Source organism: Nannospalax galili, unplaced genomic scaffold (genome assembly GCF_000622305.1).
Source record: "Nannospalax galili isolate Female #2095 unplaced genomic scaffold, S.galili_v1.0 scaffold191, whole genome shotgun sequence".
Taxonomy (NCBI): Eukaryota; Metazoa; Chordata; class Mammalia; order Rodentia; family Spalacidae; genus Nannospalax; species Nannospalax galili.
Window position 1 is genome coordinate 775060 of NW_008331484.1, and position 21187 is coordinate 796246.

General features: G+C 42.6%; 1 pseudogene across 1 annotated transcript; it reads right to left on the reverse strand.

The window, feature by feature from the left end:
* Positions 1-14928: 14928 nt before the first annotated feature.
* LOC103726519 lies at positions 14929-16061 on the reverse strand (annotated as a pseudogene). Its single transcript, XR_001872197.2, has 3 exons — positions 15464-16061; positions 15242-15307; positions 14929-15144 (listed from the first exon to the last, which is right to left on the reverse strand). The product of XR_001872197.2 is annotated as a presenilins-associated rhomboid-like protein, mitochondrial (transcript).
* Between the last annotated feature and the right edge of the window lie 5126 nt (positions 16062-21187).

Genomic DNA, 21187 nt, shown 5'->3' on the forward strand with positions numbered 1-21187 from the left:
AAAACTAAAAATGAACCTACCATTTGACCCAGTTATACCACTCCTTGGCATATACCCAAAGGACTCATCCTATTGTAGAGACACTTGTACAACCATGTTTGTTGTTGCTCTTCTCACAATAGCTAAGAGATGGAAGCAACCTAAGTGCCCCTAAACTGACGAGTGCTTAAAAAAATGTGGTATATTTATATAATGGAGTTCTATTCAGCAGTAAAGAAAGATGAAATAATGAAATTTGCAGATAAATGGATGGATCTAGAAAGTGTTATACTAAGTAACACAGACTCAGAAAAACAAATGATATATGTTCTCCCTCATTTTTGGATCCTTTCAAATTCCAGATCCTTTTAAATAAGATGATGCTACACAGCAGTCCCTTCTGCATGAAATAACTACCATCATCACGACTTCAGCTGAGCCTTGTCACTAAGCATTGTCATAATTGGGCTTGTTGACAGTTGTGCTCATTCATTAAAGGAGGGCCAAGCAGGGTCATTGGATCCTTACCACATTATCCAGCCACTCTTCCTAGCTAACTGTATGCAATTTAGCCCTAATCATACATGGCCTCCTAGATTTGGGGAGAGCTCAAGTATACAATCTGGGGAAGGCTAGGAAGAGAAGGCATGACCCACGCTGGGTAAAGGCTTTCCAGTGTGCATACCCTCAGGTCATACATACATCTCAGCAGCCCCTCAGTTATTTTGATAAGTAAGCTCAGTAAATTCATTGGTTCCCTAGTAAAACTTTAATCAAACATTGGCTTGACACTAGAACCTTGAAAGGGAATAAGCATTGCTTAGCATCCCTAGGAAAAGAAGTTTCACAACACATGGAAAGTTTATTTGTTAATGGTATTATATTGCATATTTTTTTTAAAAAGAAAATGAGAATGTAAAAGATGTTAAAAGGATATGGACTGGAGATATTTTCCAAAATAGAAAAAATGAGAAAGCCTAAGCAAGTGACTGACAAGTTATGCATACAACTAGTTCAAGGAACAAAATATATGTCTAGTCAAGGTATATCCGAGAATGTTTCGTGTGGTTTTTTACTTTTTCTACATAGCACATGGTAATTAAAAGTACCAGACTGGTGGAACTAACATTATTAGATGTTTAACAGACATAGTTTGAGTCTTATACTAATGTGGTCAGAGGGACTTAAAGGGCAGTTTTTGCTACTTGCCCTCCAAGGTCAACTAAGTTCCAGGGGACTATGAAACATCTCTCAAAATGTCCTGTAACTGCAGTGAGCCACCTGTCCTCTTGTTCAGGGAGGACATGAAGACCCTACAAGATATACTTGAACCAATGTCCAGTCTACAAAGAGAAGGGTCAACTCTGAGGAAACATCTCATTCATGGTTCCAAGTGAAGCCAGACATGGTCAAGCAGGATCTTTGACTTATCTTCACATAGACGGAACTGGTAAAAGAAAGGAGCCAGGAGCTCCTCCCAAGCCCATATGAGCCCTGAGGAACAGATCCTCAAATGACCTTAAGTGTAAAAATAAATTGATTTATTTGGGCCAACTGTATGGTCTTAAACACCAAAAGGAAAGTATAACCAAATAGTAAAGTCATCAGTCTATTTCTTTAAGAGTTCAAGGGATTACACTTCCCAGACATTAGGCTTAAGTCTATAAAAGAAGTTATTTAGACAGTTATCTCATTGATGATTTTGTTCCAAACCAGAAAGTGCTGCTCAGATGTAAGACTTCAAATCTTGGTCTCCAATACTGTAGTGCCTACCTGTAGCTAAGGGAGACAACCAGCTGCGGTTCTAAAACGATAGATAAATTTGTTTTCTCCCCCTATCTAGAAGCATTTGAGAGGGAACTGACACTGATTCTAACCACTCCAGCAGCTTTCAAAATACCTGAAAGAAAATCCTGAATTCATCACTCTAGAGTCCAGCCTTGGAAGACAAAAGAAAAATGAGGAGGAACCCCATAGAGGGATGCTTTTGGAAGCCCTTGTCAAGAAATTCGAATGGATTCTCATATGAACGTTTGAAAATTGCCCTGTTCTGCCTTTTTTCTAGTTCCCTGTCTAGAACTTGTAATACTACTTATTCTTGCCTTTACTTCTCCTTCGCATCTCCTATTCATGATTCAAGGACTTTCTTTTCCCCCTAGAGATAAGAGTTATGCAATTTGGGAGTCTTTTAGATAGACCCACTGAAGGGGTACTCCAGCTGCCTCACCCTGTGTCCCTGTTCAGCATGGAAGAAGCCATAGCGATCTGTGTCCCGATTTTCTGTTGGCAATTTGGGTAACCTCTTCAGAGGATGGTGTGATAAGAATAGGAGGTAGGAACTGGCTAGGCAGTTAGGGTAAAAAGGCCCCAAAGAAAAGTAGCCAGTTTCTTGGCTAAAAGTCAAAATGTCCTTGGGCCTGTTAGCAACATACTCCATTCCAAAGGCCAAAATTGTCGAAAGTATTTGGGAGCTTGTTTCTAATCCTTAAAAGACTTTAGGATTACCTCTTTAGAGAGGGGGCAATGTTAGAGTAGGCAAAAGCCCCATAAAAATGAATAAATAAATCAAAGAAGAAGAAAGAGTACATGAAGTTACCAGAAAAAGGTGATGGGGAGATATGGGAGGAGCTGGAGAGGAGGGAGTAGGCATGGATTTGACCAAAACACCTTATATGCATGCATGAAATTCTCAGTAAATTATTTTTTAAATAAATAGATAAATAAAATTATGAATATATATCAGTTTTATTCATTTTAAAATCTACAATTCTGTGGCATTAAGCACATTCATATTGTTGTGTAACCATCACAATTATTCATTGCTAGAACTTTCTCACAATCCCAAACAGAAACACTCTGCTCATTAAGCAACAATTCCCTATTTTCCCTCCAACCCCTGACCCCTATGACCTTTATTCTACTTCCTGTCTCTATTAATTTGCATATTCTGAGGAGCTCATAGAAGTGAAATCATACAGTATTCATTCTTTTGTTTTTAGCCTTCTTTATCCTCATATTATAGGCAAGAAAACTGAGGTTCAAAAATATGAAGGCAGCAAAGAGTAAGCCAGGCTATAGCAGGCCGCTGGCTCTGGGGCAGAGCACTAAAGAACTTCATTGCATGGTTTATCAGTAGGTCTTGCATTCAGTCAGTGATCATTATTTAAAACACGGGTCAGTGACAGGGCACCAACTATGTCTCAAGAGAGGACTCTATACCCAGAGTACAACAACTCAAAATCACATTTCTTTCCCATGTTGCAAAATTCTCTCCTTTGTCTTTTGCATTGAGCTAAAAGGGCAGACTTTCCCTCTTGGTTGACTGCTTCTGCAGTCCCTGCCGGTTATACAGTCTTGTGATTGCTCTGCTACCATCCCTAACACTGACTTTCTGGCATCCACCCCGGAGCCACCATTTGGCTGTCTCAACAGACCCTGTTAAGTGAAAGTCATCGTCCCATGGCTCCTAACTCTGTACAGTTTGCTCAAATTATCAATTTGGCCTGCTGTTGCTATGCAAACTGCAACAGTTGGAGGCAGAAATGTCAGAATGGGCCTTGTCAAAAGTAGGGGAATCTGAAGGGCAGGCATCAGCAGTCATCCACAGCAATTCCCTGAGCAGATTCAAAGTCCAGCTTCTTGCTGTCTTCCAGTAGACAAATCACACAGGGCAACATGTATTTGTAAACAATTTGCACATGTCTGTCTGTCTAGGGTAAAATCTTGCATTCTAACATCTCAGGAAGTTGGGTACCAAGAAACAGCAGGTCACCATGACTGTCTTGGCTGTTCAGACTCCACAGTACTAAGCTATTGTCCTTTGAATGCAGGACATTCACTATTGACATGTCAACACCAAGCCAGGAGTATTTTTGTTTTTAATCTGGGAATGTACAAACCTAAATCCCTTTTTGTGTCTATCACCCAGTTTTAAAAAAATTATTAACATCTGCCAGTGAGCTTTTCTCTACGTTTAACAGCTCTTATATTTCTGGCCCCACTGTCATCTAAGATAAGAAGTAACACAACCAAAATACTGGCTTTTCTTCCTCCAATCATTGCAAAGTTTTTTTAAAAAATTTTATTATTTTTGTTTTATGCGTATGTGTGTACTGCATGTAGGTAAGTGCACCCATGTCGTGCAATGCCCATGGAAGACAGAAGAGTCTGTCAGATCCCCTGGAACTGGAGTTATGGACAGTTGTTAGCTGCCATGTGGGTGCTGGGATTCAAACCCAGGTCTTCTGCATTGTAGGGTTTTGACACACAGATCTGACTATGCTCTACTCCCATATGAGTCTATCCATTCCAACACCATTTGTACCTGTCAGAACCCACTTGGTATAAGTAACAGACATTACACTCAACTATGTCCTGAGTTCATACCTTGGGCTCCCTCAGTGATGAGCTGTGACCTGGGAGATGTAAGTCAAATAAACCCTTTCCTCCCCAAGCTGATATTGGTCAGAGTATTTTGTCACAGCAATGGAGAAACAAACTAGAATACCCGGTGACACTTATTTCAAGGAGTTGAGCATGACAAAAGGTGAATCAGAAATCAAGTTCATGCGTTCATTTATATGTGGTGTAGGGAAAAAGGGATAAAGGGAAGAAATTTTTATTAGAGTTTTCTCTTAGTATGATTCTATTGGAGAAAAGTTTATTCAGAAAGCACAATTATAATGAAACTTAAAATGTAATTAAAGTTCTATCTGAAATTAAGACAGCTTCTGGGCCCACAATACTTTTCACTCCCTAGGAAGAAATATTAGGCATCAACTTTGAAGGTTTATTCTCACACAGGCTTTAAACTGCTTAACTCAAATGGAGCGTGACTCTGCTTAAGGAGAGCCAAACTGCTATTTCAGAGACAATTATATGTTTTTCACTTCCTGTGTGCTTAGCAATTCTGCTTTTTAAGGCATATTACCTGTTTGCTTTGTTTTGCAGAGTTCCAATAGTTGACAAGCAAAAGGCCTAGTTAAGTTCTACTTCTATTGGAATGGGGAGATGGTTCAGTGGGTAAAGTGCTTGCTGATTAAGCATGAGGACATGAATTTGGAGCCCTAGCATTCATGTAAAGCTGTGTGCAGCTGTAACACCAGTGCCGGGGTAGTACAGGTGTATATGTGGAGACAGATCCTTGCAGCTCACTGGCCAGCAAGTCTGGTCAATTGAAGAGCTCCAGGTTCAGTGAGAGACCCTGTCTCAAAAAATACGGTGGAAAGAGATAAAGAAAAACACCTGATGTCAACCTCTGGTCTCCACAATTCATATTCCACACATACACAAACATTCTACTGATGATATTGCACTAAATCATGAAAGACAGACGATGTTAAACTATTCTGTACCTAAAGGATGGCAAGGTCACAGGACTCTACCTAATACAACCATAGGTGGAAATTTTAATTTTCAGGCCCAGCTCCTTACTCCGTGTAGTGATAGTACATAATCCGGACCCTCATCACAGCCACATCGTAGGAGCTGGAGCTTCCCTACTCCTTAGCTACAGGCCTTGCTGTGGAATTTGCTCAGACAATGACATGTTAACAGATTTGATACAAACAGAGGCTTGAAGTTTAATGTGTAGTTGGGCTTTTCTTGTATACTCTGTACTGCATATATGTTCCCAGGTGGCTATAGTACTTTCATGCTGAGCATGGAATGATGAAAGTTTGTCTTGCTTTGAAAGAGAAAACCAACATAAATTCCTTTTCTACTTCTGAAGGTTGTCATCTCTGTGTTGTTTTTGTCTGCCCCACAATGGGCCAACCATTGTGGGATCTTTATAATAGTCTGCCTTAAAAAGACCAGTCATCATAAGGGGATGGTGGAGAGGCAGTGTGAGAACTCTGAACCCTGATCTGTCATAGTGCTAATTCAGTCCTCTGAGGTACCCTGTTTCTATACTTCTTTCTATGTAAGATAATAAATCTTCTTGTTTTTAAGCCACTTTGAGTTTTCTATTACTAGCAATTGGTTGCACCCTGACTGATGAATCAGAAATCATACATACTATGCTGGATAGCTTTAGTTGGACTGAAGGATCCTCAATTGGGAAGTTGCCTCCATTGGACTGGCCTTGGCCATGTCTGTGGGGAATTTTCTTGATTGTTGATGTGGGAGGGTTCAGCCCACTGTGGGCAGTGCCACCTCTGGATAGGTATTCTGATATTATATAAGAAAGCAGGTTGAGCATGGGCCAGGGGAGCAAGCCAGTAAACAGTGTTCCTCCATGATCTGTGCTTCAGCTCCTGTCTCTAGGTTCCAGTCCTGAGTTCCTGCTGTGGGTTCCCTCTGTGATGAACTGTGATCTGGAAGATGTAAGATGAAAGAAACTCTTTCCTCCCCAAGTTGGCTTTGGTCAGTGTTTTTAGCACAGCAATAGAAAGTAACTAAAAGAGAAATTTGTGGTGTCTCTCCCTCCCCTCGTGGGTCATTGGCCACTGATCCACAAGGACAAAGGGAGCAGAAGCAACGAACGGGGTCAGGATGGCCAGTGAGCACTGATGGAAGAAAGCCCTTCTGGGGAGGCAGATTCAGTGATACAAACAGCTCCAGATTCAGTGAAACAGCTCCGCTTATTCAGTGGGGGTCAGGGAAAATATAGTGTGGAGGCAGTAGCCAATGCTCAATGCTGGTCAGGTGCTCATAGTATGCTTTATTTACATGTGGCAGTAGGCTATCATCCGACTATGGGGCAATGCCTAATTATCATATAGAAAAAAACTTGGGGGTAGTTTTTACTCCAGGTAACTATGCCAAAGGTCATGTTCCAAATAAGGTCAGGCATCCGTGCTTGGCAGTACTTTCCAGGTAAGTCAGGCAGAGAGCAGGAGGCCCCCCGCTGAGAAAGGGGGTCCTTTCATATAGTGTTGAGCCCCTTAGAGCTATCTGGACATGGAGAACTACAACCCTAGCAGCAGGGTCCCCCAACAGAAATTGGTACCAGAGTGGGGTATTACACATTCCTGACTTTTAATGGGTAGAGATACTTAAGACTGTGAAAAACCTCAAGTATTTTATTTTCCCTTTGAGACAGCATCTCATGTAACTCAGCTGGGCTTTAGACTTACTGTGTAGCTAAGGAAGCCCTTGAACTCCTGATCCACCTGCTTCTACCTCTCTAGTTGGGATTACAGGCATATGCCACCTCTTCTGGTTTATGCAGTACTGGAAATCAAACCCAAGGCTTTGTACATGCTAGGCAAATACTCAATTGACTGTGCAATATTCCCAGTCCAGTTTGTAAAAAGTTATGCTTTATAGCTTGATTGGCAGCCTTGGCCACAAGATTCTAGAAAAGGCCCTTTTTGAGGATCTGATCAAGTCTGACTTCTTTTGACCCAAACCAATTCATGACAAACTCCACCTCATGCTAGCTCCACTCTTTTTTTTTTTTTTTTTTTTTTTGGTCTTTTTGAGACAGGGTCTCCCTGTAGCCCCAGCTGTCCTGGAACTCACTATGTAGACCAGGCTGGCCTTGAACTCACAGAGATCCGCCTGCCTCTGCCTCCCGAGTGCTGGGATTAAAGGCGTGTGCCACCATGCCGGCTAGCTCCACTCTTTTGAACTCCCACTTCCTTGATGGAAGAAAATAGGTCTACAGGAGTAGAAGTTGTATATTATATATTTCATTGGTCAGAGGTTAAATGGTGAGACTAATTCATACTTAATGCCCATCAACAGCTGGCCCCTCTGCTACCACTGTAGGAAAAAGGGAACACTGCAAGGTTGAAGGGGCAGAGCCTTTGGGGTTCATCAGTCCTGAGTTGCTTTAAATATTCAGGTGGCTATGACAAGTCACTTAACTCGAGCTTTATTCTCCTCCTATGTGAAATAGGGATATAGACTTCATGTTTGGGGAACAAAAAGATGTGATGTATGGTGTTTCTGGCACACTAATAGATCATTGTCATCCCCCTCCCTAACTCCCAGGAGAAAACACATCTTCATTTGAAGAGGACTAGGCTGAAAAGTTAAGAGAGAAGTTCAAGACCAGCCTGGTCTACATAAAGAGTTCCAGGCCAGCTACAGGGAGACCCTGTCTCAAAAAGACCAAAAAAAAAAAAAAAAAAAAAAACCAACCCCCCCCAAAACCCAAAACAAACAAACAACAACAAAAAAACCCCAAAAGAGTAGAAAAGCTTGAAGTTCACATGTGAACGGGTAAATTCAGTGACAATTATTTTAAAAAACCAGGACAGAAGAAACTATGTGCTCTTAAGAAGAAAGATAGGATACTAATAGCAGGTGGTACTGTAGCTACCCTCACCTCTACCCCAACCTGATAATTTGTTGTTTTAACTTGAAATACGTGACAAATAAACCATCTTGGAATATCCTGTTATTTTTAGATTCTTCTGTCATTCAAATTCAGCAGCTGTACTTTTTTCCTCTCATGACTTCTAAATGCCATGCCCTACCTCCCACAGGAGTCACCCTGTTAAGATGGCTTTTTGGTTGACTAGAATTTTGTAACATCAGTTCTTCCAAGCACTGTGTGTGTGTGTGTGTGTGTGTGTGTGTGTGTGTGTGTGCTCACATACATAGCTTCTACAAATGGTGAAAGTTCAAGGCTATCTCAAAGAATCTGAACTGTGTGGACCAAACTGAAATTTCCTGTATCTTGGAGAATTCTCCACTGACTCATTGGGTTCTTTGTAACTTTCTTTTATTACTTCAACAGAACCTTAAAATCAGGGATTGCCTTTGGACAGTATGAGTTAATGTTCTGGAAGACAAGTCACGTAGCTCACGATGTCATGTCCATAGCTGAAAAGTGAGAGTGTGGCCTCTGGATAAAGTATAGACCTAGGCTAGAATCATCAACTCATTGACTTTTTGGAGGAGAAATGAGGCATGGATTCACTCCACACACATTCATTGTATGTTGTACCATTCTGGGTAATAAGAAGATAAAGTAATGATCGAAATCCTAACTTCAAGGAACTTACGTTCTAGAGACATAAGTAACAATGCAGTATACAGGCTCTGGAAAGCAAATACAGCAGAAGAGAGGGCTACAGTGTATATGAGGAGAGTTTTCACTTGTGTAGGGTAGTTGGGAAAATCTCATCAATGGAATGTTAGAGAAAAGACTTGGGGAAACAAAATGAAGGGACAGGAATTATAGGCAGAAGGAATAGGCTTTGTAAAGACTGAAGTGGGAATATACTCAAGGGAAAGCCAAGAGGCTGGTGAGACTGCAGCAGCAAGATTAGGGGGTATCTTCAGATGGGATCAAGGAAAGAAGGGGTTCAGGTAGGAGGCAGAGTGTTTGCAGCATGTAAGGACTTTAGCTCTTATTCTGTATAAATGGGAAATTGTTGATTTTTAGCCATAAAGTAACCTGATTTGACATATTAAAAAGATTCCTCAGACACTGTGGTGATAAGTTAGTCCCCAGGCAGGATAGAAGTGAGGAGTGTATTGCAGGAATCCAGGGAGACATGAGGGTGGTCTGGGTCAGGGTGGTAGCTGGAGAGGTCGGAGAAGGGTTGATATTCTGGATTATACTCTGAAGGTAGATCAAGAGAATTTCTTGATAGGTCGGATCAGGGTGAGATTGAGGAGTCAAATGTGAGTCCAAGGTCTTTGGTTGAGCAACTGGAAGAGTAGAGTTGCTGCCAACCAGAACGGGGAAGACTATGACTGGAACAGCATTTGGGGAGGAAGGCAGAAGCACAATTTGGGATGAATGAGTGTATTAGTCACAGTTCTATGATAGAAACACTGATCAAAGCAATTTATAGAAGGAAGAGTTTATTTGAGCTTACTGTTCCAGGGTAATTACAGTTCATCATGGCAGGGAGGCATGGTGGCTGGAGGTGGCTGGAACAGGAGCAGCAGAAGTGAAGCTCTCACATCAGACAGGCACAGGAAGCAAGAGGGCAACTGGAGATCTGGCAAGGCTTAAGAACTCTCTAAGCCCACCCCCAGTGACGTGCTTCTCCCAGGATAGCCACACCTTCTAAAACCTCCCAAAACAGCTCCATCATCTGGGGACAAAATATCCAAATACTTGGAGCCTATGGGGGACATTTTCATTCAAACCACCACATTCCACTCCCTGCCCCCATAGGCTTATGATCATATAAAATGCAAAATGCAAGCCTCTATAAAATCAAAAGACAAATTACATAATCCCAACATACAGTGGAACCAAATACACATTACCATTCCAAAAGGGAGGAATGGAGGCATAATAAGGAAATACCGGACCAAAACAAGACCGAAAACCAGCAGGGCAAACACCGAATCCATTAGCTCCATGTCCAACTTCTGGGACTTTACTTCCAAAGAGCTTAGGTGGCTCAGCTTCTCTAGCTTTGCTGTGTGCAACACACATCTCTCTCTTGTGCTGTACCACCCCCTGTATGCAGGTCTTTTTGGCAGATGCCTCACAGCGCTGGCATCACAAACTTCTTGGGCTCTCCATTGCCAACCAGGCTTCAACTTCACAGCTTCATGCAATGGCCTATCAGGGCCTTCTCTAGGCAGGGGAATCCCTGCTTCACACTGCCTGCCCGCCCAGGCTCTCTGAAACCTCAGAGGAATAATTGATGACCCCTTCACTCTTCCATCTTTCATGCCTCTGAAGCCAGCACCAGGTGAGCATCACTACCAAGTTTGACTGCAACTTTAGGGTGGACTCCAGTCTGCTGTAGCCATTTTAGAAACTTTTCTCTTCCATGGCCCCTGCAGCATTTTCTTTTCACACGTTGGAGGCTTAACTGGGTGTGGTCCTGCCCTGGAGGCACTCTCTCCACTGTTTAAGTCCGAATCTCTAGGCCCCTCCTTAGTCACTTTAATCTCCTTATCAATGGGATCCTCTCCAGCACATGCCAAGGCTCCAACATTTATCTTCCTAGTGCTCTTTTTCAATCCAAACTGTATTTCTTTTTGCCCCATTTTCTCTTTTCCACTGTAGATCTGCATAATATTCACCATTAATATCCATGCCACCATTTCAATATTAGGCTGTCTTGAAATTTCTACCACCAGAGAAATTAGTTCATTGCTTTTCAACTTAGCCTCAGGCAAGCTTTTAGGTTGAGGGCAGACTCCAGCCAGTCTCTGCAAAAATATCCCAAGTGCTGCTTAAGTCTTTATTTTCCTCTGGAACTACATTGTTCTCAGCACTACTTTCTTCCAGGTGTTTACTAGAGAAGCACTACTTTCTTCCAGGTGTTTACTAGAATGGCCTGTTAAGCTCTGCTTACAGCAATCAATCATTTTTCTAGCCCAAACTTCCAAAGTCTTCCACATTTTTCCAAAACCCCACATGGTCAGGTTCTTCACAGCCAACACCCCACTTCTGGTACCAATTACTATATTAGTCACTGTTCTGTTGCTGTGATAGAAACACTGACCAAAGCAATTTATAGAAGGAAGAGTTTATTTAAGCTTACGATTCCAGGGTAATTACAGTCTGTCATGGCAGGGAGGCATGGTGGCTGGAGGTGGCTGGAACAGGAGCAGCAGAAGTGAAGCTCTCACATCATCACCAGGCACAGGAAACAAAAGAGTGACTGGAGATCTGGCAAGGCTTAAGAACTCTCTAAGCCCACCCTCAGTGATGTGCTTCCTCCAGGATAGCCACACCTTCTAAAACCTCCCAAAACAGCGCTGTTATCTGGGGACAAAATGTCAAAATACTTGGAGCCTATGGGGGACATTTTCATTCAAACCACCACAGTGAGGTAAGGTTCTGAGTTCAAAAGTCCTGAATATAAAGCACCAAACCCGGTGCTCAGTAAGTACCAATTGCTTCACAGTCTCCCATTCCCAACTGCTCCATTGTGTTCATAAGACCTAGACAAGAAGACTCAAGTCAGCTTTGAAATGTAAGAGCATATGGCTTCTTAGATGCACAGGACTAGATTCGTTTAATAAAACTAAGTGTCTCGATTCAAGAACAAAGGTGTTTTTTTTCGTCCTCAGCTTTATACAGAGGATGATATAATTATGGATGCAATTTTTTTTCCACCTCCCAAGCCGGTAACCAGCAAACCATCAACAGCCTCAGCCTCGCAGTGCTCTCTGTAGGCTTTCTCCCTAACCCTGAAGAAACACCTTGTTAGGGCAATGGTTTCCCTCTTGTCTCCCTCCAAGCTGCTGTTCTTTACTTTCTGCCCTCCTCCAATGGCTTTCTTGTCTCCTGCCCCAAAATAATCTCCCTCTTTCCCCTCTTTTTAATGCTCCCCACTTTTCCCTAGGCCTTTGGGTCTAATCATTCCCTAGGGACCCTATTTCCGCAGTGTTCTATGAGATATTAAGTCTTAAATTTTCTTGGACAAGGTAGGATGGAATTGTGAAAAATCTGTGAAATTCTATTGAGCTCCTGGAGGAGGAGCCTCAGATGGTCAGAGCATTGGTTCCTGGGTTTCAGGCTCCAAAGCTGAGTTCTGAAGTTTGAGGACAGGGATTCTTAGTGGAGGAGTAAAGGAGATGAGGCTGGATGTACCAAACTTTCTTGTCTTCTGACTCCTGTCTGCTTTCCCCACTTTATGCCTGGTGTGAGCTCAGGAAGGTCCATGTTCTCTAGGGTCAGCTCTGAACAAGAGACACTTGATGTTTCCTGCATGGCTCATTGGCTTTTACATGACAAGTGTGTCTTGGAGACAGGAATGGCATCTCAGATGTGGGTGAATCCTGTCTAGAGGGCTTCGTGCTCAGTCTTCTTAGTTATCCGTGTCTGGTTCATGGATCCATGCTTGTGACTGTCTGGGAAACTGGGTATGGAAATGATTCCACCCTTTGTTTGGTAACTAGCAGAAACATAGGTGAGGCAAGCCAGGAGCACAGCCAATTCCCTTAAGGAGTTTGGGCAGAGGCCATGCCAGCAGGAGAGGCAGGAGGCAGGGGCCCTGAGCTGCACCACCAGCACAGAGAGCCAAGCTGGCATCTCAGTGTCTGGCACAGGCTCCGGGTCTCTGACCCTCATCTTATTCCATCCTTCCTGAGGATTCATGAAGAGCGCTCAAGAGAACGCAGAAGGCTTTTTATAGGCATCCTGGTTTAAACTCTGAAGGGTTGCTGAAAACAAAAAAATATTTCTCAGTGGAAAGATCTTTAGAAATGTCCTTGCCAAAATGTTTTATTTAGATCTTCATCACCCGACGTATTTATGCAGGGAGATTTTCCTGACACTTTCTGAATTGGGAGGGGTGTTCTACATATGCCATGTCTCTACATCAAAAGGAGAGGAGCAGGGTTGGGACAGTGAGGTGGTGTCAGCTTTGGCACTTTGAACCTGATGAGATTTCTGGAAGCCAGTACCAACTGCCCAGAACCAATCCTGCAGACGTCCTGTAAGGAATCTTTAATCACCCTCACTGTTTCCATGGAAACTAAAGAAATTTCTGTTGGAAGATAGAGGACAACCTACGGAATCACCCTTGCAAAAATAGAGGACTGCATTTTATCTCTGCTTCTTTTGAGCCGGGGCCAGCTTTTCCTGGTGTCTCTTCCATGGAATTTGGAATGAGGAGCTAAAGGAAAACTAAACCGGAAGAAAGACTTCCGTCCTTGGTTCAGAGCAGGGAATGAGGAAGCCTGCCTTGAGGCAGCAAGTTTTGACTAGCTGCTTCCTACGCTGCAGGAGAGACCCCACACTGAGCTCATTTTAAAGTGGGCCCCTGTGTTTTTCTTGTTTTCCTCTGGGACTGTCTGGACTTGTAAATTACAGGGGGAACAGCCGAGGAACAGAAAAGCTTTCCCGCCTGCCTCAGACTCTGTGAGCTCTGGAGTGTCTCGAGGCTTCAGGGTGGCCTGTCGGAGCTTGCTGATCTGAATAATCCTGATGAGATTTGGAGAAAGGGCACAGGAGCAGAAATATTTATAAGCAGAGGAGACTCTTTATCCCTTTCAGGTTCATCAGAATGTCACTGTCCCTCCCTCATCTTTTCCATTACCTCAGCATCTCAGAGAGAGAGAAGAGAGAGAGAGAGAGAGAGAGAGAGAGAGAGAGAGAGAGAGAGAGAGAGAGAAGGGAGACAGAGACAGAGAGAGAGACAGAGAAGAGACAGAGAGACAGAGAGTAAAAGACAGAGAGAAAGACAGAGACAGAGAGAAAGACAGAGACAGAGACAGAGACAGAAAGACAGAATCAGAGACAGAGAGGGATGGATCCCAACAGTAAGTGACAGGTCTTGGGTTCTGGTTCCAATTCCCTGTCCATGAACTCAGCAACCCAGGATGAATTAGTTACCCTCTTTTGCCTTTGTCATCTGTAAGGCAGAGGGGAGATGCTGAAGGGTCTTTATTCCTTTTTTTCTTTATAGTGATTAAAAATATGTAACATAAAATTTATAATTTTCACAGTATTTTTGTGCTTTTGAGACAGGGTTTCAATAGACAGCCCAGACTGTTTGGAACTTGCCTTCTTCTTGGTTTCAGCCTCCCCCCCACCCCATGCTGGGATTACAGGAGCATATAACCTTTCTTAGATGAACAGTCCAGTAGCATTATATATACTCCCATTGTTGCGAATCAGATTCCCAGAACATTTCTATATTAGAAATCTGAAACTTGGTTCCTCATTAAACAACTTCCCTTTTCCCCTTCCCTAAAGCCTCAGTTGCCATCATAACAGTCTCTCTTTCTGTGCATTCGAATAACCTGACTCATATAAAAGAACTCATTCAGCATTTGTCTCATTGTGACCTGCTACTTTCACCTAGTACAATGTCCTCAAAGTCCCTCTGTGTTTTAGGATGTGACAGGATTCTCTGTCTTTCTTTTCTAATTAAAAAAATTTTTTTTTACAAACTAGAGATATAACATTTATTTCACAACTTTGCCATAATTTGCTTCCTAAGAAGATATGTGCTGGAGACATTTAAAACACTGGGCAACTGGATGCTGGGTATCTTCTAGGCAGGGGTTTGGCTGTGAGTTCCCAGCAGAAAGGATTGGATACAGCAGTATTGGCCAGCCCCACTTTACTTAGAGCCACCTCCTTTCTTGGGGCCATTAGTCCTCATTTCATGCCATAGTTTCACTAGAGGCTCCCTGTTCTTCCAAATGAGTTCATGACCATAAGTAATGTACCAGTTCCAAAGAGAGGGCCTCCAAGATGTGCTGCATGATCAAAAAATTTCCATCCCAAGATCATCCCAGCTGTATCCACTGCATTGACGGCTTTTAGGGCATTTCCTGCTGTGAAGGTGGAATGGGAGAAAGATGATAGCGAGTTGCCCTTCTGGGATCTTGGTGCAGACTGCTGCAAGCATGGTCATGATTGCACCTGTACCAAGTGAAGATCCATATCGTCCCGTGGCAACTTTACACACATAACTGACAAAATTGGAAATAACACCCGCAGATAGGTATACTGCCACGAACTGCTCTTGACCCAGAATGTTCACTACGCTGGAGGAAAAGCTCCACAAAACATAGTATTTGCTGCCATGTGAAATAAGGAGAAGTGAGAAATGACTGAATGTTGACAGCAACACTGGAGAACAAAGAACCTTTGATGCTGGATCGGATGTAAAATATCTGATCATTGTTCAATGTAGTGATGGTACTCTCCATAAGCAGAACACAAGGACATCTGCAGCTGTGACACCCGTCACAGTATGCTGGCCATCACTTAGGCTATTCCACCACTTGCTAATCTTTCTGAAGTCTCCTTCTTTCTGTGGTCTTATGCTATCCAACCAGTCAGCTTTTATTCCATTGAAATAACTCTGGACCCTGGATTTCAGTGATTCATATTGCCAAATAGCAGCTGATCCAAATGCACAGCCTGTAAACCCAACAGTGAAAATAAAGGTTTCCCAAGAGGTCTTAAGGGTAGGGAGAAGGGTAAAGACTGTCTCTTCTATAGGAGGGCTCAAAGCACTTCTTTTCTATGATTCACCACTTGATCCTGTATCTGGTCTTCGAGGTTCAACCTTCCTTGGAGCTTTTCTGAATCCATATTTTTGCTGAATAAAGAAGTAAAACCTGCGTTGGAGCCGCTGCGGCGACCCAGCTAATGGGAGCTCCCCGCAGCAGGGCATGTCCGTGGGCAGAACCCACGCCTGGCCGAAGCCCCGGCCTCTCCATACCCAGCCTTGCCTTGCCATCTTCTCAACCTCTGCCCCACCATGACCCGACCTTCGATTCTCTGTCTTTTAAAGGCTCTTTGTCTGCCACCTTTCGCTTATCCACCCATCCACAGGTGAACATTTACATTGTTTCTACTTGGCCATTGTGAGTGTTAGAGTAGCAAATAGCCCCATAAGTTTAACTGGTCAAAACTATAAAATCTCTAGCCTATCTGTTGGAAGACCCATCTTTCCAGTTTCACTGGTCAATCTTCTGGTTATAGAACCACCCCTAGGAAGGCATGTTCACCTTAAGTTATGCTAAATAGGTGGGTGGAATACCTAGTGCATTAATGAGGTAGTGAATTTTTCCTGCCTGGAATCCTGCTTCCGGACCTAGCCACAGATATGTAGTTCTCTGTAAGTCTGCCTGCTTTTCTGAAATTTTCAGAAAAGAGTAATCTTTCCTTTTCTTCTTCATATCCATTGTGTGTGTGTGGGGGTGTCTTTTTGAGGCAGGGCCTCCCTGTAGCCTCAACTGGCCTGGAACTCACTATGTAGACCAGGCTGGCCTTGATCTCACAGAGATCCACCTGCCTCTGCCTCCCAAGTGCTGGGTTAAAAGGTATGTGCCACCACGCCCAGCTGCCATATCCCTTTTCCTAAACACGCTTTCTTTAATTCTTTGGGCTGTCCTAGCATCTTATATTTCTTCACTTTTTCTGAAGCTTCCTTCTCCCAGCCATGTGACTGCCAGTCAGAGTCAGGCACATGTCTGACCTCCATGCAGGCTCTAAACCTGTATGACTTCATGACTTTCTTTCATTCTCTCCTCCATTCTCCTCCTTAAGGCAGCTGCCAATATTGCCAGCTTGATTGCCCTGAGGTTTTTCTTTAAATTTCTAATAAAATTGTCCTACAGCTTTTGTTTGAGTCCATCCTTAAATTCTTTTCTGAATGAGACTAAGAACCCTCTACACTACACTCATTCTCCCTGTTTCATGTGTAGCACTATTATAAACACAAAACACGTACATACAAATATCTGTTCAAACCCTTGCTTTCAGATTTTTCTATACATACACATTATATACATACATCCAGAACTGACTTTGATAAATCATATGGCAATTTTATTTTTACTATTTTAATGGTCCATCTTACTGATTTAGCTGGTTTTCCTCATTTGTTTGTTTGGGGGTGGTGTTGGTTTTTTTTGTTTTGTTGGCAAGGTCATATATAGACCCAGGCTGGCCTTGAACTCATTCAGTAACTTAAACTCAAGGCTGGCTCCCAAGTACTGGAATTACAGGTATGTGCCACCACACCCAGAACCATCACACTGATTCAGGGTGATGAAATGCTGTTCTCACAATGGCTGTCCCATCCTAACTTTATGGCTCTAGATTCTCATTGTCTTTACCCAAATGTCTCTCACCTCTCTTCTCTGCCTTTTCAGGGGTATTTAACGATAGACTGTCATTGGATACACTTGTAAGAAATCAAATCAGAGACTCTGACAGGTTTTATTTGCTTTACTGGCAGGGATTTTGCTATGTGTGACAGGAAGTGAATGTGTTCTTCAAGGTTTGATTTTACTGTACATGTGTAACTTGCGGTAAATGTGATGTAGGAATGTCTTTTCTTCTAAAGCTAACATTTCTTAGATGCTGATTACATTACTCATTTTTCTAACTGCTTTCTAGGTATTAATGCGTTATCATAATTTAGCACTAGTACTATCCTCATTTTACGATGATGCAATTGAGGCAGAGAGCAATTAGCTTGACTAAGGTCACACAACTCTTCAGTTGAGGTCCAAGCCCTCCTTGCTTTTTGCCCTTCTTACCTGTCACTCTATCCTTGAGTAAAGACCTCTTTGGGCTTTATCCTATTTAGAACTATCTCAGGGTGCTTTTGCTTTCCTCCTGCCTCCCCAACTTCTATACCTTCCAGTGGCATCCTCAGAACCCTATGTCTATATCCTTACCATTTCTACCAAGTTTCCTGTTTCCTCTGATTGCTGAAGTCTTAACCTCCATTTCTCCTTCATCCTTCTTAGGTAGAGAGGATTCATTCTTGTTAAAAAAAAAAAAAAAAATTAACATCCGGGGGTGGTCATGCAGGTGATCAGAGGACAACTTACAAGAGTTGGCTCTCTTCTTCTTCCATGTGGGTCGTAGGGATTGAACTCAGGTTGTCAGGCTCAGCGCCAAGTACCTCTATCCTGTGAGTCTCATTCGTACCCACCCTCTGCCCCTTGGCACTGGGTGTTGGGAGTTAGTATCACTTTACTCTCTAAAAATGTTGCCTGGCCATATTCTTCCCATCTCACATAAATTTCCCTCACATCTTATCCTATGTCAAACCTACCATGTATCTATCAGCCACCAGTCTCCAGAACTCATGTAGAAGTCTGGCAGCAGGCTCATGACCTTTCTCTCCCCCAGGTTTGGCCAGCTGTCAGCTGGGTGGCTCCTATGTGCGGGAGGGTGACCTTCCTGACCCACTGGCACTGGGTCTTCTGTTGCAGTCTCTATCCTGTCCTGCTGGCATTTCAGTGGTCCTGCCCAGTGGTATCATTAACTCAGGATCCCCACCCCCACCAACTTGAAATCTCTTAACTCTAACGTCCTTCTAGGTCATTCATTCCCTCACCTCATGACTCCATTAATTAGCTACTGGTGGTGTCCATATCCTCCATCTTTCCATGTTTACCCAGCCTGTATCCCCTACTGACTTCACCATTATCAGAACTGTTTCCCCACGCACGTCCTCACAGTGTTCATTTCAAGCTCCCCCTTCTTTTCCTCATGGTTTGGCGAGTGAAGCATCTTGCCTTCCTTCAAAATCTGCGTTTCAGCCTGTGCCTCTGTTCTTGTCTCTCCATTAGAGGGCCTATTTCTGCCAATCATTTGTCCTCTGCCCAATATATTGCCCACATCCTCCTCTCTCCTTACAAGTATCTCAACTCTTATTCTCCATCTTTTTCTGGATCCTGCATCCATACCATACCTTCCGCCCAACCTTGCCTCTTCGCCTCCAAAATCTTAGAAAATGACTCTATTCACTGATTTTCTTTTTAATTTCATCCTCTGAAATTTCAGTATTGAGGTGCGTATGACGCTGGGCTAGAAATTTGGAGTAGTGAGTGCCTGGTTTCTTTCACAGACTGTGGAAGGAAACAAATGGTGTATGAAGAATGTAACACGGGGGATGTGTGAGTTTAAGACACAAGGTGATATCCGCAGTATGTCTGGGTGAAAGAGTGGAGGAGGTTCACTGAATGCCACTCTGGGAATCTTAATCAAAGCCTAACTTGTACGGCAACTGGAATGTACACGAAGCAGAGGCCTTATACATTCTTCTCCCCCTGTTTTTTTGTACAGCATGAGATTGAACTAATAATTAGTGAATCTCTTCCAGCTTTAGCCATCTTCATATAAGAAAATTTCTCCTAGCAATGGCTTGCGTTTGCAGCTACCTCGGAGACAAGCTTTTCAAAAATGGCTCACAAAAAGCCTTGTGTTCTTTTTACAGAGCATTCTAAGCAAATATCAACAGAAAATGTTTTAAAAGGCATTAAATTCATCACACAATAGCCTGTTACCCCAGTACACCTCTTCTTGAGGAAGCAGACTGGTATGTGTGTGATGATGGTAGTGGTACAAGAACTTAGAGGTGACATGGTTTCCATCCAAGTTAGACATGTATGTACATTTCAAGGGGATCTTTGGGCTATAGCATGTCCACTCTAAAAAATAACTTTGAGGGCTGGAGAGATGGCTCAGCAGTTAAGAGCACTGACTGCTCTTGCAGAGGACCCAGGTTTGATACCCAGCACCCACATGGTGGCTACAAACCATCCTTAACTCCAGTTCCAGGGGAATCCGAAGCCCTCTTCTGACCTCTGCGGCATTGCACGACACAGGTGCACTCACATACATGCAGGCAATCCACTCATACACATTAAAAAATATATAAAAACAAAACAAAACAAAACTTTGATTCAACTCAGTTTTGGACCAAAGAAAGGCTGATGGATGGTATCTTTTGTGGATGGAGCTAGACAAAAGAAATATGAAAAGAATGTTGAATTCAGACAGGTGGGAAAGAGATTAGTTGAATCCCGGCTAGGCTAATGGTTGCTGAATTCCAGCTACCCAAATTAAGATGCCCTGAATAAGGCTAGTATGTGCTATTTCAAGAGAGCCTGGCATGCTCTGACTGCAGGAGACTGTCTTCATGATACCAGTATAAAATATTTGATTTAATTTAACCTTGGGATGTTCAGCTGAAAGGTTTACAATTTGCAAAATACAGGAAAGCATAAAGAAGGTGATTTTCAGCAATAGCCAGAGAAAATCACAGCTAAGTCTTTCATATATATAACCAGTAGATCAAGTTCACTTAAAATCTTTATAGATTTTAAGTTTGTAAACAGAGCTAGAATATGCAAGAAAATTCCTTTTATGATACTCTAAAGTTTATTTGACTAGGATTGTAAAAAGAGATCTTTAAATTCTAGAGAAGTTTTAACTTGTTCTGATTGCAAGTGTGTTCCTGTCAAGCATCTCCATATAGTAGCATGAATATATTACATTTATAAAATGCAGCTCAAAACTAAGACTAGTTGATGAAGTTTGTAACTGAAATTATTTAAGCAGTCTAGTCTGCTAACTAGAGTTTCTGGAAACTTGGCAGAGAAAGTTTGCGAGTGTTTTTATTTTATTCGTTTTGTATTAGAGTCATAGTTTGGACAGAAAGTAATGAAAGTTGGGTTTTTTTAAATGTGTAACTTTGGGCCGGGCATGGTAGTGCATTCCTTTAATCCCAGAACTTGGGAGGCAGAAGCAGGTGGATCTCTATGAGATCGAGGCCAGTCTGATCTGTAGAGCGAGTTCTAGGCCAACTGGAGCTAAAGTAAGACCCTGTCTCAAACAACAACAACAACAACAACAACAACAACAACAAATAAAGTGTAACTTTGAAAATTCAAATATTAACAGTTAACTAACTGAGGCTGGGGAGATGGCACAGTTGATGAAGTACTTGCCTTAAAGCATGAAGATCTGAATTTGATCCCCAGAAGCTACATTTAAAAAAGCCAGTGGCTATCAAGACAACTCAGTGGATAAGGGTGTTTGAGTCAAGACTGATGACCT